Below are 25,389 nucleotides of genomic sequence, written 5' to 3'. Positions count from 1 at the left end.
ATTTGGATGGCTCAGCCAGTAAAGGGTCCTGCTGCTGACCTGCTGACCCGAGTTTGATCTCCAGGCCCCATAAGGTGGAAGGGAAGAAGTGACTTCTGCGGGCTGTCCTCGGGCCTGCGTAAGTACACGGTGGCATCGAACATCAGCTGAGACACCCCTGCTTTGCTCGCACAGACTCGGAATTGCTTCTACGAAGCCATGGTTCGAGTGAGTGGTAGTTCTCCCTGGAGGTCAGCTGGAGTCACAGGCTCTGTCCCTATCTGCATAGAAAAGCTGTGACATTCCTACACTTGGCCAAGCTCCGTTGGACCTGTTTTCTCATCTTGATCCACTTGGAAGTTGGTTGACTGTCAGAAAAAAAAAAAAAAAAAAAGATGAAGAAATCAAGATGGTGAGTGCTGACACTTTAGACACAGGACCTGGAAGTTTCCTGCCTGAAGACAAGCTCTCACAGTAGCAGAAGGAGTTATGCAAGCCGTCAAGAGAGAAAAGCAACCAATAGCCCTACCCAGCCGGGGAGCCACAACAATGATCACATGGTACGATATTCTGAAAAGTGTAACAGTGCCACTTACATCCTGGGGGTGACCAACAGCCGCCTAATTGGATTTAAGGCCTGATTAATGGAAGGAATTCACGCCTGACACTTTAAACAGCCTATACTACCCATGGCGCTGAGGCCATGGGACCTGGAGGAGAATCTACTACTGCAACTTCCTTACATCAGTGTAATTTCAAACTGCATGCTGACTACTGATCCTTAGACTCACAGGTAAGTGTGGCTCTTACCCTGCTTCTTTCTGCAGCAGAGATCACTACAGAAAGCCACGACTGGTCAAAACGCAGAGACCAACCGAATGTGGGTGCCTAGCTCCAATTAATGCATTCACAACACCAACCCCTACACACAGTGGAAGATGGGGGGAGAAAGACTGTAAGGGCCAGAGGACCAGGACATCTGCTGCCACATAGTTTCTTCTAAATTTAAAATAAAAGAAAGAAAGAAAATATGAAAGGGGCTAGGGAAGAGGAGGTAGGCCTGAGAGGAGATGGTTGGGGGAGGGGACAGGAAATGAGTATGATCAAAACATGTATGAAACGATAGAAGAATTAATAGAGCATTATGTTAAAGAGGTTATGAGTACTGAAATAAATAGGGATAGACTAGTTTTCCAGGCTGAATTTGAAATGCCCCTCACAGGTGTGTATATGGAATGCTTGGTCTTCCAGTTGGTGGCACTATTTTGAGAGCTGTGAGAAATTGAGGCGGTGGAGCCTAGCTACAAGAAGGAGCCCCTCCGGCTGTGTCTTGTCCTATCCATTTCCTGCTGTCTTTCCACTCTTCTTGTCTGCCATGGAGTGAGCCACCTCTCCTTCCGTGGGGTCCTGCTGCCCTGATCTTCTGTCCAAGTTCATGGAGCAAGGTGAGGAATAAGTCTTTCCCCTGTTATATTGCTTCTGTCAGGGATTTTGGCCCTAGTCATGGGAATGCGACTGCATTGACTGGGCATGACTCAACTCTCTTAGTAATCCTATTTTCCTACTTTTTGAAGGCCTAGGCACCGAGGACCAGAGACATCCGATAGCTTCTACCAGATCCAATATCCTGCAGTTGATACATGGAGAAGCCAAGACCCGACCTCACAAAGTTCAGTGCCAGAGATAGTTTTGCTTTGCACTCTATAATTCATCTCACCTGGTGCCAGCTGAATATTTTTGTCTGTTGTCCTCAGGAGAGACAGCGACTATTCCAGAAATGGCAGATTGGCTTCGTCGTGTGTGCAAACTCTGATCGCATTGCCATGGCTGCCTGGAGCAAGGGGTTGAAGAAGAACCAGCTTCAGCAAGAGGTGGTTGATTAATGGTATCTGCCATTCAGGACAAGAAGTAGCAGCTGGGGTGCCTCATCTCTGCTGTCTCCAGACTACTCCACTGAAACATGTAGATTCGGGTTCATCCAGCCATCCTCAGCATCCCTGGGAGTGAGATCTCACTCTCCTCTAACTCCACCCTCTCCTCTAACTCCGCCCTCTCCTCTAACTCCGCCCTCTCCTCTAACTCCACCCCTCCTCTAACTCCGCCCTCTCCTCTAACTCTACCCTCTCCTCTAACTCCACCCCTCCTCTAACTCCACCCTCTCCTCTAACTCTGCCCTCTCCTCTAACTCCGCCCCTCCTCTAACTCCACCCTCTCCTCTAACTCCGCCCCTCCTCTAACTCCACCCTCTCCTCTAACTCCGCCCCTCCTCTAACTCCACCCTCTCCTCTAACTCCGCCCTCTCCTCTAACTCCACCCCTCCTCTAACTCCGCCCTCTCCTCTAACTCTGCCCTCTCCTCTAACTCCGCCCCTCCTCTAACTCCACCCTCTCCTCTAACTCCGCCCCTCCTCTAACTCCACCCTCTCCTCTAACTCCGCCCCTCCTCTAACTCCACCCCTCCTCTAACTCCGCCCTCTCCTCTAACTCCACCCTCTCCTCTAACTCCGCCCTCTCCTCTAACTCCACCCTCTCCTCTAACTCCACCCTCTCCTCTAACTCCGCCCTCTCCTCTAACTCCACCCCTCTTCTAACTCTGCCCTCTCCTCTAACTCCACCCCTCCTCTAACTCCGCCCTCTCCTCTAACTCCGCCCCTCCTCTAACTCTACCCTCTCCTCTAACTCCACTCTCTCCTCTAACTCCGCCCCTCCTCTAACTCCACCCCTCCTCTAACTCCGCCCTCTCCTCTAACTCCGCCCCTCCTCTAACTCCACCCCTCCTCTAACTCCGCCCTCTCCTCTAACTCCACCCTCTCATCATTCACCTCTCCAGCACTTACCCACTGTGTTCACGTCTCTGCGTTCTCTATAACACTGTCTCCCCTCCCACGCCCCGGCTGTGTATGGCTTCTTCCTACAGCGTGAGCTTGTTTACAATACCAACCTCATTTCTCTTCATTTTCTCAGGGTGTCTCTGTGTCATGACGTGTGGTTCAATACTTTTGAAAAAGTCAGATGGATCCCAAGACTTCCGCCAGACTCTGACCTCGGAGGCGGGCAGGGAAATTCATCCTTGGTCCCTGTCTACTCCAGAGTCTAATGTAGTCTGTGAAGTTTGATACTTGATCATTTTTGGTTGTGAGTCTAGCCTTATACAGCTGAGCCATCTCTCCAGCCCTTTGATAAAATGTTTACTAAGTAAGTAAGTGAAGGGATGACTGGACGATGCTCTTTGTTTCTTTGAACGTTTCCCACCTGTACATCTTTGAGTCTTCCCGGGGGGTCATTTATTTCTGGGTCCTCCATGGAACTATTGTGATAGACAGTGCCTTCTCACAAAGCTGTGGAGACAGGATTTTTGTGGTTAGGCGGTCTGAGTGGGATACAAAGTAACCAAGAGGTCTAGCACAAACACTTGCCTTAAAAACAGTAGCTACAGCAGCCATCATGGCACTTACTGAGTTAACAATCTTAACTGAACAGAAACTGTTTATTTACTTATTTCATACAGGCTTGAAATATATACCTCAGCTGGCCTAAAATTTGTGACTTACCTAGGACAGCTGAGTGTTGAAATTATTGGCATGGCCCATTATGCTAAATGGAAGCATTTTTTTTAATCTAGCATTTCCATTTACAAAATAACTTTCCTAGGTGTGGTGGGGCACACCTTTGTTTACAGCACTCAGGAGGCAAAGGCAGGTGGATCTCTGTGAGTTCTGAGTTTGAGGTCAGCCTGGTCTATACAGTGAGTTCCAGGCTAGCCAGGGCTACATAATGTAATCCTGTCTCAAAAATAAAACAAAGCAAAATAATTTAACCCAAGAACAGAATCAGAGCTGCCCCTCAAGGTATCTTTATAAACATGTTAATCATATTATCTAAGAAATTAAATATGAAAATAATGTAAATGTCCACCTATAGGGGATTGTTCAATTAATTATAATAAAGTGCATTTGACTAATACAAAATAATACCACAAAAATGTTCACAGTTCATTAAGTTAAAAAATTGGAGGGGACTATAGAGATGGCTCAGCAGTTAAAGGTGGTTACTGCTCTTTTAGAGAGCCCAGCACCCATGTGACAGCTCAAAATCATCTCAACTCCAGTTCCAGGGGATCCAATGCCTTCTTCTGGCCTTTCCGGGCACCAGGCGCACACACACACACACACACACACACACACACACACACACACTCACACAGCAAACATTCATACATGTAAAATTTAAAAAATCTTCCAAATACACGAGATTACATTTTTTTTTTTTTTTTTTTTTTTTTTACATTTTTACTACGAGAACATGATTCAACGTAAAGAATAGCGGATTTCTGATCACATTACGCAATGAATTGCAGTCTACAGGACACAATGCCTCAACGTATGAAGGGCTAATGAGCCAAAGGTAGTTAAGAAGCATGCTAGAGAACCCTCCAGCCTCCTTCCCTCCATTTCTGCTCCTACTCTGTTTGCCTGAATGTGGGACATAGATTTACAAAGACATCTCTTCACCTCTACCAGAGGGGTCAGAGAACCACCGCAGATGGCTTGCGACTTTCATTACTGGAGATAACACCAGAGGACATTATATTAGCAGACCTCCTGACCTAGTTGATGAAGAACAGCTTTTTTCTGTAAGGGACTAAGAAGTTTATTCTGAGCCTCAAGTGACCCATAGCCCAGGAACATGGATTCAGGTTCCCTCAAATGGCGCATTCCACCATGCAAGCAGTTAGGTGAACCTTCATAGCCACAGAACAAAGACAGCTGTGCATCGATGCATCTAGCAAACACCCTGACCGGGAGAGGAGGCGGGTGATTTGCGGTGACATGCTACAGCAGGTTTCAGGACCTGTCTGATGACTTTCTTAGATTTTGTATTGGTGGAAGCTAGATTAGTGAAATGTTAGGTCAGATACTGAAGTAAGTCCCCCCCCCCCCAAAATGTCTATTTCGAGGGCTAAAGGCATGTTTTTTTTCTGCCCTGGGAACTTTAGTTCATATCAGCCTTGTATCTACCATGTGGCCTAAGTTTCTGCCCACATACTCAGTATCATTTTTCTTTGTCTCCTAATTTCTCCAAAGATGCATTGTTTTTCCAGATGTGGTGATACATACCTGTGGTCCCAGAACTCAGGGGGCAAAGGAAGGAGGATCACAAATTTGAAGCCCTTCTGGTCTACCTAGAAAGTTCTAGGTTGTTCTAGGCTATATGAGGCTCTGTCTAAAGTCAAATAAAACAGAAAAGGAAGAGGAGGAGGAGGAGGAATAAAAAATATAATACTATTCTTTCTTGAATATACCATATACTACAAACTTCAAAACCACCTCTTTGCTCAGTGGTTAGACGTGCATACCATTCTTACAGGGGACCCAAGTTCAGTTCTCGGCACCCAGATCAGGTGGCTCATAGCTACCTGTAACTCTAGTTTCAGAGATACACCTCCCTCTTCTGACTTCCTTAGGTGCTGCACCCCCACATACAATAATAAAATACTACTACTATGACTAATAATAATAATAATAATAATAATAATAATAATAGCAACAACAACCACCCATCTCTTTGAGATCTACCCATTCTGTGTGTGTGTGTGTGTGTGTGTGTGTGTGTGTGTGTGTGTGTGTGTGTGTGTAAAATATACATGTTAAGAAGCCTGTAATTTTTTTTCTCGTTAACCTATTTCTGGTACTTTTCAGTAGTTAACTAGATATTGACAGGCTTGGAGATCGTTGGGTGGATCCTCATTTATTATCCACAGTCATAGATACAGAAACTGAAGCTGCAGGGCATTGATTTCTGGTCAAAAGCATGGGGTCTGAGTTGTATTTTGGTCCTGGGTAGAAGCATGACATACTAAACTGCCCTGAAGCTCACAAGATTACTGTGTAGCTGGAGGTTTTTAGGTACCAAACAGATTTCCCATTTCTTTTCTCCCCTGAGTGAATCCAAATAGACCTGTCAATCACCTGTTCCTTAGGGGAAGCTGTTTGTTTGAGAGATTCTAGGGATAGAACAAAAGCCTACCTAAAATGTAGATTGACACACGGCTTTCTGGCTGCAACCCATTCATGCTCTGTGAAAGTCTGCTCTGTGGTGGTCTCTTTGGTCATTGTCCACTATCACCCCTACTGTGCAATCAACTCTGGGGGTCTTCTTCTACCCACCACTCTCTGTGTCTCATCTTAGTTAACTATTTCAGTTGAGATCATAAGGACTGGGGAACCAATGAGAACCCAGATTAAAATCCCAGTGACATCTTTTGCTGTCTCTTGGTTACCAGTAGGCTTTCTTCATCTTCATCACGATTAGGCACGGACTCCTCTCTCATGGATTGAGACCATGGAATTCTTTGCTCTTTCCTACCCACGATTTCCCTTGGTGGATGTACTTCTGAGCCTGGCCCTGGGGAATCTCCCTTACTTTCCAGGACTATATGACTCAGGTTACTCTTGCTCCATTTTGTACTCCTCTACATCCATGCTAACCCATCTCAGGTACCTTTTTTTTCTTCAGAAAGAAATGATTATACTCATGTAATTTATATTCCAGATGTCCCTATCACCATGTGATAAAGTCAAGACATCCCATATCAGATTTAGAGGCAACATCAGACTGCAAAGTGTAGGTGTCAGGTTTTGAGACACTTATTTTGCATAATACACTAACTGCATCCTGCAATCCTCTTCAGCCACCAGGATATGTGACTATTTGTTTTTGGGTTTCCTCTTGATCTATCCACATTCTTACAGGAAGGAAATCCATGCTATATCAGAGAGAGGTAATTGTATCTTTATCATGTATGAAGAGGGTGAATCTTGGCCCCTGCCTTCCAAGGCAGCTGCAAATCAGGCAAGACACGGTAAATATGTAACACAAACAATATTAGGTCCAGCCTATATTGTTTGCTCCCAGGGTTACGATTTCTGGTTACCTTGCAAATCTGGCCCTTGTTGGCCAGGAACTTAGTCCCCACTGGCCAAGGCAACTTTGGAATGGGCAAGGCAAGCTAACCCTGAGCCAAGAGGGATACCCCAACCATCCATCGATGTCTCTCTATCTCTTCTAGATGAGTAACTCCCTTTTAATTACTATTGATTCTCTTCTCAGATATACTGTTCATGGTTCAGACAAATCAGACTCACCAGATCTTAAAAAGAAAGAAATTAACTTGCTTCCACACAACCAGTGTAGTCAGACAAGTTAAATTAGATGTTAGAGAGGAAAGGCCAATAGAGAAGAAGCATCGACCAGTGACCTCATGATAAACTTATTTGTCTTTTAGAGCTCCATAAAGAGGACATATAAAAGTACACTCCAATTGATTCTTCCTCCTTTGTAGGCAAAATCCCTTGCTGGGTTAGATTACTTACTCAGTCTGCTCCCAACAGCAGAAGAAAATGACCAAAGTTGTCATTGGTCACTGGGAACCAGGAGTCCCACTGATAGTCTCCTAAGTAAAGCAGTATGGAAAATTCTGTTTTATATAACCAGAATCTAGAGGAGGAACAGAGAGGAGGGTGAGAGAGAGAAAGAGAGAGAGAGAGAGAGAGAGAGAGAGAGAGAGAGAGAGAGAACAAAGGTATACAGAACTTCTTGTAGTCTTACTTAAGATCTCTCATTGTAATCTTGCCCAAAGGAAGCAGACTGTTGGAAGACAGGTCACTGGAAGAGAGTGCCCGATACTGAGCATCCTTCTAAGTCTCCTTGCCCTAAACGTGGCAAGACAGGACACTAGAGGACTTACTGACCCCAAGATGCCCTGGATGGGAGCCCTGGATTTTGTTCCTGGAATCAATAAGCCAATGGTGGTGACAGCCTCGAGCAAACCTTGTTGTGTAAAAGTCTCTTGATACTGTGGCCTCTTACTCTGTTGTCACCTCATACTCCAGACAACTGGTCCCTGACTTTTGCTGTGGGCATCAATGGGTTTTCATGACCAAACATTTCACTTGACCTTTATGCTCTTTATTGAAAATTTATAACTTTTTCAGAGTTTCTCACTGAACCTGGATCTCATAAATTCAGCTAGACTAGCTGACCAGAATACTCCAGGGATCCTCCTGTCCCCACATTTCCAGTGCTGCTGGGATAGGTGTGTGCTGTGGGATATCTTTCTTTATGCTATTGCTCTGATTGGTTGATAAATAAAGCTGCATTGGCCTATGGCAGGGCAGAATGGAGCCAGGTGGGAAAATCCAACGGAGATAGTGGGAGGAGAAAGGGGAGGAAGGAGCCACTGCCAGCTGGAGAAGCAAGATGTGAAAACACCAGTATGCCATGGCCACGTGGAAACTTATAGATGAATAGAAATGGGTTAATTCAAGATATAAGAGCTAGCTAGCAAGAAGCTTGAGCCATAGGCCATCCAGTTCATAATTGATATAAGCCTCTGTGTGTTTACTTGGGTCTGAGAGGCTGCAGGACCGGTCAGGACACAGGAGAACTTCCAGCTACATTTGGCGCCCAACGTGGTAGCAAGAATTTCCACCAAAAACCTGAGAAAGCTTTAAAAAAAAGATTCTAAAATGGATCTAAAAACAGCTTCCTAAATGTGTCGCTCAGGCAAGCTGTGAGCTACACTGTGGTGGGTTCTCAGCGTGTGGGCTTGAGTTACAGCATGGTGATTCCTGCCGAGGTACACAGAGGTTTCTCCAAGCCATGCAGTGCACTGCATGCAAATTTAGCTTTTACTAGTACCAAAAAAAGCCCCAAAAAACAAACAAACAAAAACCCAACCAACTAAACAAACAAAACAAAACAAGTTTCTGGGCTACATACTGCTTCCTAGAATTGGTGGTAGGTGTACCTCCACCATACTGGTAAGTGTAGGTGCGCAGAGTCAGCAGCCAAGGCCACCGTGTTGGTCCTAGCCACGCAGTTTAGCAGTTTAAGATCTCTTCTTGTCAGAGAAGGATTATAGATTCACAATGAGACAGATTCAAATGGAATAAACCTCTAAATGGTTTATAGTGTATGTAAAAATGTACTTAGGCTTGGAAGAGAGAGGAAAAGGAGGATAGACAGTTATAAAAGGAAATAGTTTTTAAAAATAAAGTCTCTAAAGAGACAATAAGAATAATATAAAAAAATGAGCCACATAAAGATGGAAATTACGCCAGGCGGTGGTGGCGCACGCCTTTAATCCCAGCACTCGGGAGGCAGAGCCAGGCGGATCTCTGTGAGTTCGAGGCCAGCCTGGGCTACCAAGTGAGTTCCAGGAAAGGCGCAAAGCTACACAGAGAAACCCTGTCTCGAAAAACCAAAAAAAAAAAAAAGATGGAAATTACACAGAGAATCTGGATTATATTGTCTTTGGAATTTTAAACTGCAGAAAAGACATTTGATTGTAAAGGTTGCTGAGTTAAGCATATATATATATATATATATATATATTTAAAGGTGTCTTGACTTCAAAGTTTGTGTCTAAGGATATGTTGCTTTGAAAAAGAGGTTCTGCTTTTGTTTCCACAGAAGATGAGAACCTGTGGATTGCTTCCAGGTTAATATGGTTTGATCAGCCAAGACCCCCTGAAAGGTTTCCAATGACACCATGGCCCAGATGATCCAACATCCGGAATGGCTTCAAGGCAACTGACTCAGACAATGCAGCCTCACAGACTATTCCAGTCAGGACTTGACCATAATTCTTAATTTTCTCAGGATCCTCATAAGATTGCCAGTATCCCCATGCAGCAGGAAGTAGTATGAGAAGCTATGCCCAAATTCCCAAAATATTGTTTATAAATGTTTATCTTTATTTAAAGGGGGTTAATTATAAATATAATCTCTTTATAAAGAAGCAAAGGGGATAATATAGATATGATATGATAAGGGTAGATTATTGAACCTACTTTTTTTTTTTTTTTTTTTTTTGGTTTTTTCGAGACAGGGTTTCTCTGTGTAGCTTTGCGCCTTTCCTGGAACTCGCTTGGTAGTCCAGGCTGGCCTCGAACTCACAGAGATCCGCCTGGCTCTGCCTCCCGAGTGCTGGGATTAAAGGTGTTTGCCACCACTGCCCGGCGAACCTACTTTTAAAGAGCAACAATTTGTTTAAAATGTTTTACATTGCTGTAGATTTTAGTTTATTACAAATTTAAAGTTAATTTTGTTATACTGTATATATATATTTCTACTCTTTTTTAAGGTATTATATTTATGTAACTCATTTAAATTGTAATGGATAATTAAGAAATACAGTTATGATAGTCAAAATTATAATCATGTTAGTTAAGTTATCTAGGTATACATAGATATATTTCAATTAGGTAGATAATATTCAAACTCTTCAAAGACTTACAGAATATGGCATTTAAAATGTTTTTAAAACTTAGACTTTCCTGGACAATGAGACATGTCTGCTCCTGGCATCACTAATTTACTTCAAAGAGGAGAATGGGCATCAAAGACACTCTATATGGAGTTTATCTTCTTCTTGGCAAAACTGGCCATTTGGGCAAGAAACTGTTCTTGCCTGGACTGACTGACAAAATGTTGTATAGACTAGACATTCAGGATGCATGGAAAAATGACCACTAAATTTTTCCAAAACAAGGCAAGATGGTCCTTCAGGTTCCTGCTTTGTAGAGGAAACTGCAAGATATTCTGCAGGACACAGGGAGAAGAGACTAAAAAACTCTAGATCTATTGGCTTAAGATGGATGCCCCAATGTTAAAGAGGAACTTTGGATGACTGTCCAGGCAGGCAGCTGTCTCTGTCATTTCCAGAATTTTGGAAGTTGCTCACAATGCATTTCCTGTTTACTTAGGTAATGTTATATCCTTCTGAGGTCTTTGATGTAGTTGAAGACTGGATAGTTATAATTATAATTTTCCTTGGTTATGATAAAAGAGAAATTAGATATGAAACCTTAGACTTACAAATATAGGATAGATAGAATATTTTCTTTAAATTTGTCAAATATAAATAGACTAGATATTGTAACTGTAATTCTTGTTGATAACTGTTTTGTTATATATAACTTTACTAGGTTAAAGTTAAAACCTTCCTTTTTGATTAGACAGGAAAGGGGAAGTGCTATGTGATGTCTTTCTGTATGCTGTGAATATGTGTTGCTCTGATTGGTTGATAAATAAAGCTGCATTGGCCTATGGCAGGGCAGGATGGAGCCAGGTGGGAAAATCCAACGGAGATAGTGGGAGGAGAAAGGGGAGGAAGGAGCTGCTGTGAGCTGCCAGCAGGAGAAGCAAGATGTGAAAATACCGGCAAGCCAGGGCCACGTGGCAACTTATAGATGAATAGAAATGGGTTAATTTAAGACATAAGAGCTATCTAGTAAGAAGCTTGAGCCATAGGCCATTCAGTTCATAATTGATATAAGCCTCTGTGTGTTTACTTGGGTCTGAGAGGCTGTAGGACCAAGTGGGACACAGGAAAACTTCCAGCTACAGGTGTGTGTCATGACACCCAGGTTTTTTATATGCGTGCTGGTGACTGAACTCAGGTCTTCATGCTTGCACAGTGTATTAGTTACTTTTTTTTTTTTTGCTGTGACAAAATACCGTGACCAAAAGCAACTTAAGGAAGGAAGGGATTTATTTGAGCTTACAATTCCAGAGGATTGGAACCCATCATGGTGGGGAAGGCATGGGAGCAGGAGCTAGAGGTCAACCTGGCAGTCAGGAGGTGGAGAGATCACATTCCATCAGCACACAGGAAGCAGACAGGGAGAATAGGAAGTGGGGTAAGCCATGAACTCTCAAAGCCTGCCCCAGTGACATACTTCCTGCAGTAAGGCGCCACCTCCTCAAGGCTCTAGAACCTTCCTAACCATCACTTCCAACTGGAGGCCAAGTGTTCAACAATATGAGCCTACAGGGGACGTTCTGCACATTCAAATCATCACATGTGGCAAGTGTTTTACTGACTGAGCTGTCTCCCCAGGCTTGGAAATTTTACTGTCTATACATATCCAATAGCGTCTGCCTGGAAGTGACCTCCCTTTATCAGGTAATTGACAAAAATGGGGGCCTAAATTATCTTCACCCTCAACTAAATCTGGCCACAACCACCTGTTCTAAAAGGACAAACAATGATTCTGTCTTTATAAGTCCCTCCACTAACCCCCAAGGATGGACTCCTGGTATGTCAGATAACTAGACCAGATCACAGCCACAGTGACCATGCTCACATTAAAGGACTCTCATGCTTTTTCTAACCATAAACAATATTTTCTCAGGCCTAAAGCTGGAGTGAGGCTTAGACCCTAGCCAGTAAATTCTTCTGTTACAGACTTTTAAGTCCTTGCCATTCACCCAATCCTACCTCAGTGCTGGCCATTAAAATTATTGCTCGATTGGTCCTCCTGAGATCACTGCAAAGTGGTAATGGTCTTTCCTTAATTTCCCAGACCCCTCATTCTCTAGCTAAGTCTCTGGGCATTAGATATTATCTTCATTTTTCTTGCAGACCTCAGTGCTCTGGAAAGATGGGATGAGCTAATCGGAGCCCAGAGTTTTCCATTGAGCAACTCTACCACGGGGCTGGAGAGATGTCTAAGTGTTCACTGGGCAAGCTTGAGGACCTGAGTTCACATCTCCAGGACCCACAGGAAAAGCCAGGCAGGGTGATGTAATCTGGTAATTCCCCTGCTAGGAGGCGGGGACAAGAGGAACCCCGAGACTCACTGACCAGTCAGTCTAGCAAATCAGTGAGCACCAAGTTCAGTGAGAGATCTTGTCTCAAAGAATAAAGCACCCAATGTTGACCTGTGGCTTCCATATATGCATACACAGGTACTGCATACCTGCCTATGTACACACTAGCACGAATGGTTATACAACACACACACACACACACACACACACACACACACACACACACACACACAGAGAGAGAGAGAGAGAGAGAGAGAGAGAGAGAGAGAGAGAGAGAGAGAGAGAGAGAGAGAAAGAGAGAGAGAGAGAGAACACTTTGCCAGGAGATTCTCACTTAGGGAGCAATATTGCAGTAATCCTCCTTAGGTCTTCATTCAGAGCTCTTGGCTTAAGCATCTTTGAGGCATTTTATGGCATAGTTGTTGTTGTTTTTTTTATGTATTCAAATCTGCTTCTAGATAATGAAGCCCAATCTTTAAGCCAATTTGTCTCTAGTCCCAATGAATTCCATCAGGCTATCAAAATTATGGGTTAGAGGAACTGCCTAATCTATCTGGAACCAAAACCTGTTTCCAATTTATGGGGAGGGCCTCAGGGCCAAGCATTGCTTCCTCTTTGGAAAAGTCCTTTTCCCAATGCTTTAGCATCTCTGGCAACCATCAAGGTCTCAAGATTTGCCGGGTGGTTCATCATTCCTGAGTCAAACCTTGGAAAGGAGACCTTCCCATTGGAACATCTCCTGTAGACCCTTGAGAAACTTAGCAATAAGTGACCTTACAAACCTATTCAGATGAGAGGAAAAATAAAAACGCTGGTTGCCTTCTGTCTTATTTCAAAGCCACCCTTGGCCGTTTGTATGGGTTTCCAGCCAGGCTTCTGTTTCTGCCTTTTTATACATCCAAGATAAAACTGCCAGGTCATGCTGCTAATCTGTTAGTGAACTCAAAGTATTCTCTGTTGGCACGGTCATCTAGCTTCCATTTTTATCATATCTGTAGGATTAGAAGATGTCATTTGATCAGGGTTAAATGCCGTATCCGTTACTTTTCTATTGCTGTGATAAAATACCACAACTAAAAGTAACAGAAAGTTTATTTTGGCTTGTGGCTCTAGAGGGAGAGAACATATTGACCAGGAAGGCATGGCATGGTAGCAGAATCAGGAATTGTTTCATTACATCCTATCCATACGGGAAGTGGGGTGGGGTGGGGGAGGGGGAATGTCAGGAAGTGGACTGAGGCTACAAACCCTCCTGCCCCCAGTGATGTGTTTCCTCTAGCAAGGCTCTGTCTCCTGAAGATTTCATAACCTTCCCAAACTGCACCACCAAAGGAAAAACACGAGGATTCAAACACGTGAGTCTATGGGGGCCATTTTCCATTCAAACCACAACAGACGCTCTGTGTATATTCCTGATGATTCTGCTGATGTCTTCTGCTTCCCATGATCTGCAAAATCAGATCCAAGCCGTGTCAGGAACTGCCATTCCCTCAGATGTGTTGCTTTAGAACTGGGCCTCGGATTTTCGTGGTGGAAATGGGCTGGACTTAGTGGCGATCCTGTCAGTCTTGGAACTTTGCATGCTTAACTGCTTTTTAATTGTATCTCTTTTTCTTAACCATTAATCTACCCTTGGATAGTACTGTAGCTTTCTAATTCTATCTATCTGGGCCTTTCTTATCATCTTCCAAGGCCTGAAAGTTAGCAACAGTGGAGACCCTGCTTCAGTGGGAAGTAGCTAGAGTGACTTGTCTATGTCCTAAATAATATTAGGATCCCAACTCTTGGTCAGGGGTTGTTTGGTAGCAAGTGAGATATTAACAGGCTTGAAGGTCATTGAGGTTGGACCCTTCACTTATGTCAACCATTGTGGAACCAGGAAGTGAAACTGTAGGACTCTGATGAGTGTCTGAGTTTTATCCCTGGTCCTAGGTGGAGGCGTGATATTGGAAATTGTCCAGAAAGCTTTAAGACTACTGCATAGCTGCAAGATATACCATTATCCCTAACCATGAGTTAATCCAAATGGGCCTGTCAATCTTCTAGAAAGGATAATGCCCCTCAGGGGATGTCTGTTCTAGATACTTTAAGAAATGTATCACTGGGGGGGGGGGGGTGGAGGTGGCACATGCCTTTAATCCTAGCACTCTGGAGGCAGAAGCAGGCAGATCTCTATGAGTTCAAGGTCAGACTGGTCTGCAGAGTGAGTTTCAGGACAGCCAGAGGTACACAGAGAAACCCTGTCTCAAAAAACAAAAACAAACAAACAAACAACAAGAAACTAGCAGTATCAAGCCTATGTAAGGGCCGATCCATATGTGATTGTCTACTCACACACATGGAAGTGTTCTGTTCCACAATGGTCCTTTTGGTCACTGTCCACTCTGACCCCTTGAGGATATGCTGACCTACCCTCTGCAGTAAACCCTGGCTATCTTCTACATCACACTCTGTTTCTCTTCCAAATTCTTTCCGTGGAGCTCACAGGCCTGGGGAATGAGGGGGTTACAGAGGAAAATCCCAGTAACACTACCAGGGTCCATAACAAAAAGAGATTCTAGTAGGGTTTATCTGTGTGTTGTCAAATGAAGTCTCCCTGGGCAAAATACAACCTGAAAAACCTTTGTTTTCACAGTGTGGAGTAACCTGGGTCAGGGAGCAGCCTGGTCCCGAGAGTTGGGGCCACAGGGTTCAACCTATGTCATCACTTCACCTGTGGCTCAGGATTTCCAAAGCAGAAAGGTTTTCAGCTTGGAAATCACATGCCACTTTTGTCTCCTTCTGTTGCTCCAAGCAAGGCAAGGCTAGCTCCGATTGAAGGGAGAGTGGATGAGAGTTCTGCTTCTGTTTCTTGATGGTCAGAGCAGCACACATCAAGGGCTTTGTTTGTTTGTCTGAGGCGGTGTCTCATGCAGTCCAGGCTGGCTTCACACTCTCTCTATAGTCAAAGATGGTCTTGGACTCCTGGTGCCCCGCCTCCAGGATGTGGTCATCAGAGCATTTCTACAGCTGACCCGAAGAACCACTGATTTGGCAAATATTTACTCTCTGTGGTGCACTAGGCTGGACACATGTCTTCTTGGGAGACACACATCTCGCTAGGGCACAGGTGCCAAACACAGGACAGGCTGGGGAATGTGTAGAGGTAGAGATGGAGTCGGCATAGCTCCGCCCCCCCCTTCCCCCCCCCCCCCCCCGACCAACCACACTAATAAGCTCGGTTATTATCCCCCGCTGGCATGATAGGCCACCACATGACACACTGAAGCTTTCAGAGGCCAACTCACGCGAGAGCAAAGGAGGGCATCTTCTAGAATGAACAGCATGCTGGGTTGTCATGGGCCTCAGTCTGATCAGAACATGCAAACTGCTCATGGCTTCACCTTCTGCACACATGAAAGGGGAAAAGTGAAGCTCTAGTCATTTCAGAGAAAACAAATCATTATTCTGGGCTTATACATAAGTAGACAAGCATATGAAAGGAATCTATTTCTTTGATGTTATCACTGATCTGGAGTCTGGCTGCTTTGAAAGCCAGCCTTGCTTGGCCTAACATCTCAAAGCAGCTAGAGAGGAAACTAGAGAAGGTGTAGGTGTATGGTGTGTGTAAGAGAGAAGTGTGTGTGTGTGTGTGTGTGTGTGTGTGTGTGTGTGTGTGTGGTGTGTTTGTATGTGTGAGAGTGTGTGTGTATGAGAGGTGTGTGTGTGTATAAGAGGAGTGTGTTTGTGAGTGTGTGTGTGTGTAAGAGAGAGAAGTATGGTGTGTATGAGAGATGTGTGCAGGAGTGTGTATATGAGTGTGTGTGTATGAGAGAAGTGTGGGTATGAGAGGGAGAGAGAGAATAACATCTTTTCATCTCTGAGTACAGAACACAGATGTTGGCTTACTTTCTGTTTTGTGCTGATTACATCAAGAACTTGGTCTCAGGAGTCTCCCTCCTCCAGGGAGAAAGCTCCTGCAGTAGCTTGGGGGTGGACTCTGGCAGCAGCACCTGTCTCCTGACCCTCCATCTTCAACAGCAGCAGCAGCAGCGCTTGCTGGGGCAGAAAGCCTGACCACAGTCTGTGTCACCCAGCATGCAGCTGTCCCTTCCCTCTGAGCAGCACACAGCATCTCCGCCATCACTGCAGAGATACCCAGGGATGACCTTGTCTTGTCCTGGTCCTCTTGTGGTCAGTGAACACAGAGGTTCCTGTAAGGCAGAGGAAGAGGCTGGTGAAGAGGGATCCAGATGGCATCATCTCAGCCTGTGAAGTGTGGTGTGTGTGTGTGTGTGTGTGTGTGTGTGTGTGTGTGTGTGTGTGTGTGTAGAGTTCAGGAGCACGGACTTTGAGTCTAATAGCAATGCCACTTGTGAAGAGGGTAAATTTGGGGCAATCACTAAATGTTGCCCCACTCTGGCTCCTTACCTGTAAAATGGGGCTAATAATTGTGTATTTCATAGGGCTGTGAGCTTGGGTATAATATATCTAAGCTGTTTAGCATGTGATAATTACTTAATAAACAGTAGTCATACTTCATTAAGGACAACACTACTAGGTGTTAGCGTGTGGAGAAGAGCGTCAGCAATCATAAACCCCAAGAGTCTCTCTGCTTGGGTTCTCACCCTAGATGTTCACTCTCTTCCTCCCACCCTCCTTCCCAGTGTCTACAGGGTTTCCAGCTCCACAGACAGAATGATATTATAAAGGGTGACATATTTTATAGTGTCTTCAAGAAGAACATAACTCCCTCGGCTGTGAGAGTCTTGTCCCTGGTAGTATTTGAGCAGAGTCAGTTGGCAAGGATATGCAGAAGGGGTCATGTGAGAGGGTAGCCACCGGCTTTGAGGGCCTCTGGATGCAGAATATGGTGTGGGGGTTTGAAGGAAAATGGTCCCCAAAGGTAGTGGCACTATTAGGAGGTGTGGCCTTGTTGGAGGAAGTGTGTCACTGTGGGGGCGGGCTTTGAGGTCTCTTTTTCTCAAGCTTCTCTCAGTGTGACCCTCAGTCGACTTCCTGTTGTCTGCAAGATGTAGCCAGCACCATGTCTGCCTGCACACCGCCATGCTCCCCATTATGATGATAAAGGACTGAACCTCTGAAACTGTAGGCCAGCCTCAATTAAATGTTTTCATTTGTAAGAGTTGCCATGGTCATGGTGTCTCTTCACAGCAATAAAAACCCCAACTAAGACACTGTCCACTGATCAGGCAGCTGGCTCAGAATGGCTCTCACACCAGAGATATGTCCATTCTCTATTAAGATACCAAAGGTGAAAGGCACGAGAACCAAATGGTGTTGTGATTTCCTTTCTTAATAATTGAACATGCTCTTAGCTATGACCCAGTTAAGGAGCTATTGTTTCTTGAAACCTAAGTGTGAAGACTTCCCTCACTTCTCTGGTGACTGACTTTGGAGGTCCCACCCAGTTCTGCCGGTGAATGACTGTGGAGGTCCCACTCAGTTCTGCTGGTGACTGACTGTTGAGGTCCCATCCAGTTCTGCCGGTGACTGACTATGGAGGTCCCACCCAGTTCTGCTAGTAACTGTGGAGGTCCCACTCAGTTTTGCCGGTGACTGTCTGTGGAGGTCCCACTCAGTTCTGTCAGTGACTGACTGTGGAGGTCCCACTCAGTTCTGTCGGTGACTGTCTGTGGAGGTCCCACTCAGTTTTGCTGGTGACTGACTGTTGAGGTCCCATCCAGTTCTGTCAGTGACTGACTGTGGAGGTCCTACTCAGTTCTGCCAGTGACTGTCTGTGGAGGTCCCACTCAGTTTTGCCGGTGACTGTCTGTGGAGGTCCCACTCAGTTCTGCCGGTGACTGACTGTGGAGGTCCCACCCAGTTCTGCCAGTGACTGTCTGTGGAGGTCCCACTCAGTTTTGCCGGTGACTGTCTGTGGAGGTCCCACTCAGTTCTGCTGGTGACTGTCTGTGGAGGTCCCACCCAGTTCTGCCAGTGACTGTCTGTGGAGGTCCCACTCAATTCTGCTGGTAACTGTCTGTGGAGGTCCCACCCAGTTTTGCCGGTGACTGTCTGTGGAGACCCCATTCATTTGGTTACTCAGTGGTGTTGCCTGCCTCTCTGTGGTCTCATCTTTGACCGGGTTTGAAGCCCACGTGACTTCCTTTTTCTCCCTGACAGTACCAGGGCATTCTCCACACACCAGTGAGGGACTTAGCAGAGGGTTCTTCACTCCCAGGCTCTGTGCCCAGACTCACTTCATTTTTGCCATTATCTTTTTTAAATGCTGTGGCAGGGCAGCAGGCATGATGGGGAATTAAGTTTAATTAAGCCAGTTGGCTCCTCCAAGCCAAGAGTTGTCATTTATTTTCTGAGATAAAATGTTGGTATCCTTGGGGCTTTTCCTCTCCTAAAGACTTTTCACCACAAAGTCTGGATGCCAGAGCAAATTATATATAGTTCAAAGGTCAGTCTCTGAAGCAAGATGGGTTGTTCAGATTCTCTCAGTATTCCTCATGGTACGTGGGTGAGTCCCTTGCCCTGTTCCTCAGTTTCCCTGCCCGTAACCTACACAGAGTCAACGCCAGCGCTCACCATTCTGTTTGCCTTTAGGGAAACAACTGGAGGCTGTGGCATTCTCCAGGTAGAGGAGGCTTTTGTTTCTGTCAACAGCATGTCACTGTACTTTCTTCCTGTGAAGGTTCAGCGATGTGTGTGGCCTGGGGACGCCCAGGGGAGCGAGACACTCAGGTGAGTGGATTTGAGTCAGAGGGTTTTTTTTTTTGGTTCTATGTGACAGATGCGTGCAATCGAGCCTAAGCTGAAGGGATTTATTTGCTTTGTTGGAGCTGTTGCAGAGCACATTGGGAAGTATAGGGAGGTGGCTGGGATCTCGGCTTCAGAGGCAGCCGGATTTAAAGATCTGAATGCATCAGAATGGCAGAGACGTTAACTGTCACCCCTTAGGCACAGTTTATCTTGTTTTTGAGTCAGGAGCTTTCACTGGTTTGGAGCTTGCTAAGTGGGTGAGACCAGCTGGCCCGCAAGTCCCAGGAATCCTCCTGTCTCTGCCTCCCATTATAAGTGTGTCCCACCGTGCCTGCCTTTTAATCTGTAGGTTCTGGAAGCTTGCATGCTAAACTCTTTACCAGGTGAAGCATCTCTCTGTAGCATCCCTGCTAGGGGCTTTCTTCTTTATGGTTAGCCAGTCTGTGATGGTTAGCAGTCTGGGGTCTGTGCTGGCTCTCAACCTGCTATGACTTCTCAATTTAGGTGCCTCTAGGCTCTGGGACAAATTTTTGTGTGTCAGCCCCATGAGCACCCACAGGTCCATCTTAGCCATGGCCACCCTGGCCTAGAGTGTCCCTCTCTTTGTCCCCACCTTACACATCCACTCTGCCTATGGCGAGATGAAGTGATAGTTCCCAGCCTCCTGCGGTAGAGGTTTGGAACTATTAGAAGCATGTGCTCACTGAGGATGTGGCCCGCACCCTTAGGATTCAGTTACCCTAACCTGGGGTCTGGCACCTGCTTCCTGGTGAGGAGGGGCCTTTTACCTCCAGCCCCGCATCCTCAATTTACCATCCACTTTCATGGTCACGTGAAGCAGTTGCTGGTCCTGTTAAAGAAGAGAAGACTTTGAGCTAATGTTGCTTTCTGTCCTTCCTCTCCTGCTTGGGGAGTCTCGGTTTCCTGACTCATCTAAATTTCCGTTCACCTTCTAAGGCTTAATGGTCCCTCCTCTGTGACCGATCCTGGTAGAGCTGACCAGTTTCAGGGTGCTGAGGTCACCAGTGATCTCGATTCTGACCAGCATCTGCCTGATCTTGCTTGATAGCTTTTACTACACTCATAGCCACACCCTCCTGAATGCATCTGAATGCTAAGCAGGGTCAGGCCTGGTTAGTAATTGGATGGGAGACGAACTGGGAATAGATGGTGCTGTGTGCTTTAAGAAAAGAAAAGAGGCCGGGCGGTGGTGGCGCACGCCTTTAATCCCAGCACTCAGGAGGCAGAGGCAGGCGGATCTCTGAGTTCAAGGCCAGCCTGGACTACCAAGTGAGTCCCAGGAAAGGCGCAAAGCTACACAGAGAAACCCTGTCTCAAAAAACAAAACAAAAAAAAAAAACAAAAAAAAAAAAAGAAAAGAAAAGAAAGTGTGGTTTAGTGGTTTAAGTTAAAGCCCAGCAGCTGTACCCCAGCTCAATTTTTAAGATTGATTTATTTTAATTTATGCTCATGTTCGTGTACCACATGCACACAGAGGTCAGAAGAGGGCATTGGATCCTCTGGATCTGCTGTGACAGTTGTGAGCCATCATGTGGATGCTGGGAATCAAACGTGGGGTCTCTGCAAGAGCATTAAGTGCTCTCAACGGCTGACCCATCTCTCCAGCTCCCTCAGCTCCTAGTTCAAAAGGCACTCCTTGTATTTGTTACTTGTCCCTTCGCTGTGACAAAATACTCAAAAAGAGTGACTTGAGGGAGTGTGATGGCTAATCTTGGTTGCCAACTTGACCGGATCTGGAACCAACTCAAATGCAAAACTGGGCATTCCTGTGAGATGCTTCTTGATCTGAGTATCTGAGGCAAGGAGACCCACTTTAAGTGTGGATGGCGCCCTCTGGTGGCAGCCCAGATAATAGGACATGGAAGAAGGAAACTGCTTTGGGCCCCCTAGCGGCGGGCACCTTCGTCGACACAGTCACAGTTGCCCTCCTTTGCTGTTACAGAACCGACTTCTTTGGGCTCCTGGCATAGGCTGAAGACCAGCAACTCTCCAGGAATCCTTCAGGTCTAGCCCCAGACAGATAGAGACATCCAGCCTCATGGGCTGGGCAGCTTCCAGGTTCTCCACCTCACCAGTTGAGACAGTCTGGACCACATTGTGTGAGCCAGTCTAATTAATCTCCTTTTAACATGAGCATATTCATTCTATCAGTTCTGTTCCTTTAGAGAACCCTGGCCAATGATACGGGAGGAAGGGTTTCTTTTGGCTTACAGTTCTTGGGGACACAGTCACACAGACCATATAATGGCAGAAGCAAGAGGTCATGCTACAGCCATAGTCACAAGCCGGAAAGCACTGAATGAATGTGCTCTGCTCAGTTTCTCCTTTTGATTCAGTCCAGGGCCCCAGCCCATGGGATGAGGATGCCCATGGTTAGGGTGGGTCCTCCCACTTTAACTGACATAATCTAGACAATCCTCTACAGACTTACTCAGAGATTTACTTCCATGGTGGCTCTAAATCCCATGAAACTGGCAATCGTGGTTAACCATCACATTCCTTAGGTGCAGGGGGTGGTGGGGAGCTCTGTCCCAGGTCCCAGGATCGGCTTTATGACTGCTCTAAAGCAGGGGCTCTTTGGTGTGTATACGTGACAGAGCAGCCTGGGGATGGACATCAACTGATTGCCGGGGGTCCAGAGTCCGGGTGGGAAGGCAGCCTTACTTACAGGGTAAACACTATTTCTCAAGCATATGCATTGGGCTTGCTAGATGTTCTACAGCCACAGATAGAACATACTTGGTAAAAAGCCAGGCAGGGCAGTGCACATCTGCAATCCCAGAACTCAGGATCCCGAGGCAGGAGGATCATGAGTTTGAAACCAGTTTGGGTTGCATAGCAAGGCCTTTTGTCATTGTTGTTGCTGTTTGTTGTTAATTTAAAGTTAGCTACAAAATGATGGGTATTGTTATGACTTAAACAAGCAAACAAATAAACCCCCAAACCAGGGTCTCACTCAGAAGTCCTGGCTGGCCTAGAACTCATAGAGATCTACCTGCCTCTGCTCCCGAGTGCTGGGATGAAAGGCATGTGCCACCATGCCCAGCTGTTACAGCATTTTATACATCTGTGCCACTGTGCTTGTTCTGATTCGTCATCCTTGATGTTCTCCCCCACCCAACAGTCCACTTCTCTCCTCTCTCATGGTTCCTCTTTCTATTCCTGTCACTTATGTTCCATCACTCTCTCCTTTTCCTTTCTCTCCCCTTAAAAACCTCATCCTTTCCTCCATGGTCTCATAGTCCCCTTTCTATATTCATGGCACACACACACACACACACACACAGTCTGTATTTGCCATATGAGAGAAAACATGGCACAGGGCTGGGGAGAAGGCTCAGCTGTTAAGAGCACTTACTGTTTTTTCAGAGGACTTGAGTTCGGTTCCCAACACTGAGAGACTCACAGTCGCCTGTAGCTCCAGCTTCAGGAAGTTCAACACTATCTTCTGGCCTCTGTGAGCGCCTGCACTCAGGTTGCACACCTTACCTCAACAAGCACACATAATAAAAACTAAAATAAAGCTTAATAAAATAACATAAAGCACGGCAGTTGTTTTTCTGAGTATGGCAGGCAAGCCTGTGTCTTTTCAGAAAACAAAGAGACTGAGGAGGAAGAGGAGGGAGAGGAGGAGGAGGAGGGGGAAGAAAGTGCAGAGAACGCACCTACAGTGAATACACGCATCTTTTCCTTGTAATTATCATCTAGGTGATTCAGCAGCTGTTTAACTATTCAAATTGTGTGAGGTGGTTTAAAGTGTAGAGGAGGATGTGCCTGGGTTGTAGGCAAATACTGTGTGGTTTCATGTAAGAAAACTGTACATCCTTGATCTGGGTGCCTAAGAAGCTTCTGGAACCAGCACTGAGGGACAACTGTACAGACGACTGGCTTTGGGGGTCTTGTGGACGCTCTTGTGGTGAGCGAACCCCAGACGGACTCCAGGACTCTGAAGTTGAGAGCACTCCTCTGTGGGTCCTGTGGTTCTCAGTCAGCACCCGCTAAATGCACAGTCCTTTGTGAGAATGAGGTTGGCACCTGCCAAGTTTGGAAGCAATTCTCACCTGGCCTGGCCTGCCTTCCTCCAGGACAAGGGGTCAAGAATGCTGTCCCTCAGAGTCTGTGTTTCCAGGGGAGAGTTTTGGCAGGCAGGAGAGCAGATGGGGCCAAAGAGATATGGAAATCTCAGGGTGCCACCGTGCTGAGTTCCTGTGGCTCTGAGAAGAGAGGCCCCAGGGAAGGCAGGAAAGAGTCATCCTGCTCCAGACCACATTTCCATGTTCAGATGAGTCACCCAGGTAACCAGGCTTTCCTTAGCCTTGGGATTCCCAGCTTGAGCTCTGCCCTCCCCACTGCCCCGCCCCCGCCCCCCCTCCATTTTTTAATGCTTTGTCTGCCCCTTCTGTGCTTTCTCCTCATCAGATCTTTCTGAGCGGACCCAAATGCATTCTCCTAGCCAAGAATGGCACCTGGAAAGTGACAGATTAGGGACATCTGGCATCGATAAGTCACAGCTGTCTGCACGGAAGTGCCCCCTACTCCAGGTTGTTACCTGGGCAGCTTCCCCCACATCCCCATGTAGAGTAGACTGACACTTGTTTCTGACAATGGACCAGAAAGGAGATTGTGAGATGAATTTTGCATGTGACAACTTGTCTGGAAATTCTACCTTGAAAAAATTAAATATGGATAATACTATCTCCTTCACTTTACCTTGACCAGTAAATCACAGGACGGCAAACTTATCAATGCATGTTCAGAGAATCAAGCGTAGACTTCAGATTTCAGAACTGGCATTGGAGGGGGCAGCACTGCACAAAAGGGGGACTCTGAGGCACTTTCAGGATGACACTGGCCTTCCTGGCCACAGGGGAAGACAGAAGGGCACTCTGGTAGCCTGGCTTCTGTTCAAGTTCACCACCCCCAGTGTGATCCTTCAAAAATCATTTAACCTCTGGGCCTGGGGGCTGGGATTGGATACTGGTTCCCAAGGCCATGGATTCCACACCTAGACAAGCAAACAGTCACAGCCCTCTGGTTTTTGGCATCGCTGGGGAATTGCGCCTCAGACCTTAGGAGGCCGGGGGCATGATGTTAAATAATCTCCCATCTCTCAATGATAAAATTATTGTTTGCTTCAAGTCTTTCATGGCTTTTAGCTAAGGCAAGCCTTGGTCCACTGTGTCCCTCTGCCTCTAACATCCCAGATCTGTGGGCTGATCCCCATTTGTGACAATGACAAGGAAAGGTGGGGTCCAGAGAGAGTCACACTGCCATTTGGCATGTCACCTGTGTGTTTGGGCATGGTGTTAGATTTTCTGCACTGTCAGAGATGGCAAAAGATTTTTCTTGTTTTTAAATATTTATGTAGTGTGTGTGTGTGTGTGTGTGTGTGTGTGTGTGTGTGTGTGTGTGTGTGTGTGTGTGTTGTATGGGACTATCCTCTGAGCCAAACTGCCTCCATCTTCATCAGATCAGCTGGGCCTGGAAGATCAGTGTTAATACCAAGATTTGATTTAATAACATGAAGTAGCTTTAAAAACACTTTGACCACACAATGAGACTTATGGACTGCTGACATTTCCTCAGAGGAGAGGGTGGAGAGGATCATGGGACCCTCACATGGGTATCTGATGACATTCTTCTGAACCAGTTGTTTGCAGGTCTGACCTAGTTGCACATGGCCCCAGGATCATAGGAAGGGCTAGAAAATATAAGAGGGGAAAGACTAACCAAGGAATACTCCATCTACACAGCCATAGAGAAGTCATCATCCATGCTAAGCGAAGACCTTCCAGAATGACTGCCTAAGGCTGCCCACGTCCTGCCCATTACCTCTCACTCACTGCTCTGTAAGTACACCTAATAAGCTCACTGGATCCCCAGACTGAACTCTGGTGGAACTGTAACTTGTACCTGGGTTTATCAATGGGGCCTTAGGAGTGTGGTAGACACTTTACAATCTCCTCTAGAAAAGAATTGTAGTACAGTATGTGTTGGCTGGGGAGTGCCATTCCATGTCTGTGGAAGTCAGGGACTGACTTGCAGGAGTTGGCTCTTA

The 25,389-nt window shown here is 45.9% G+C and overlaps 2 long non-coding RNA genes across 5 annotated transcripts; one reads left to right on the top strand and one right to left on the bottom strand.

Moving 5' to 3' along the window:
* Positions 1-243: 243 nt before the first annotated feature.
* Positions 244-23,634, bottom strand: LOC128122680 (uncharacterized). 3 transcript variants are annotated; one of them, XR_008222465.1, is made up of 8 exons: positions 22,690-23,634; positions 20,056-20,160; positions 16,485-16,789; positions 15,884-15,982; positions 13,379-15,724; positions 2,920-3,316; positions 1,697-1,810; positions 244-347 (listed from the first exon to the last, which is right to left on the bottom strand). It is a non-coding gene; the product is annotated as an uncharacterized LOC128122680 (long non-coding RNA). The 3 variants fall into 3 exon arrangements; XR_008222463.1 differs by having other exon boundaries at positions 1,697-3,316; XR_008222464.1 differs by having other exon boundaries at positions 1,697-3,316; positions 13,379-13,588.
* LOC128122681 (uncharacterized) lies at positions 340-1,844 on the top strand. Of its 2 annotated transcripts, XR_008222467.1 has the most exons (4): positions 340-772; positions 1,231-1,424; positions 1,554-1,648; positions 1,734-1,844. It is a non-coding gene; the product is annotated as an uncharacterized LOC128122681 (long non-coding RNA). The 2 variants fall into 2 exon arrangements; XR_008222466.1 differs by lacking the exon at positions 1,734-1,844 and having other exon boundaries at positions 1,554-1,703.
* Positions 23,635-25,389: the final 1,755 nt, after the last annotated feature.

This window comes from Peromyscus californicus, unplaced genomic scaffold, assembly GCF_007827085.1.
Source record: "Peromyscus californicus insignis strain IS unplaced genomic scaffold, ASM782708v3 Scaffold_3__1_contigs__length_106647218, whole genome shotgun sequence".
In the NCBI taxonomy this organism is placed as follows: Eukaryota; Metazoa; Chordata; class Mammalia; order Rodentia; family Cricetidae; genus Peromyscus; species Peromyscus californicus.
The sequence above is the reverse complement of the archived record's forward strand: the minus strand, read 5'-3'. Positions and strand labels throughout refer to the sequence as shown.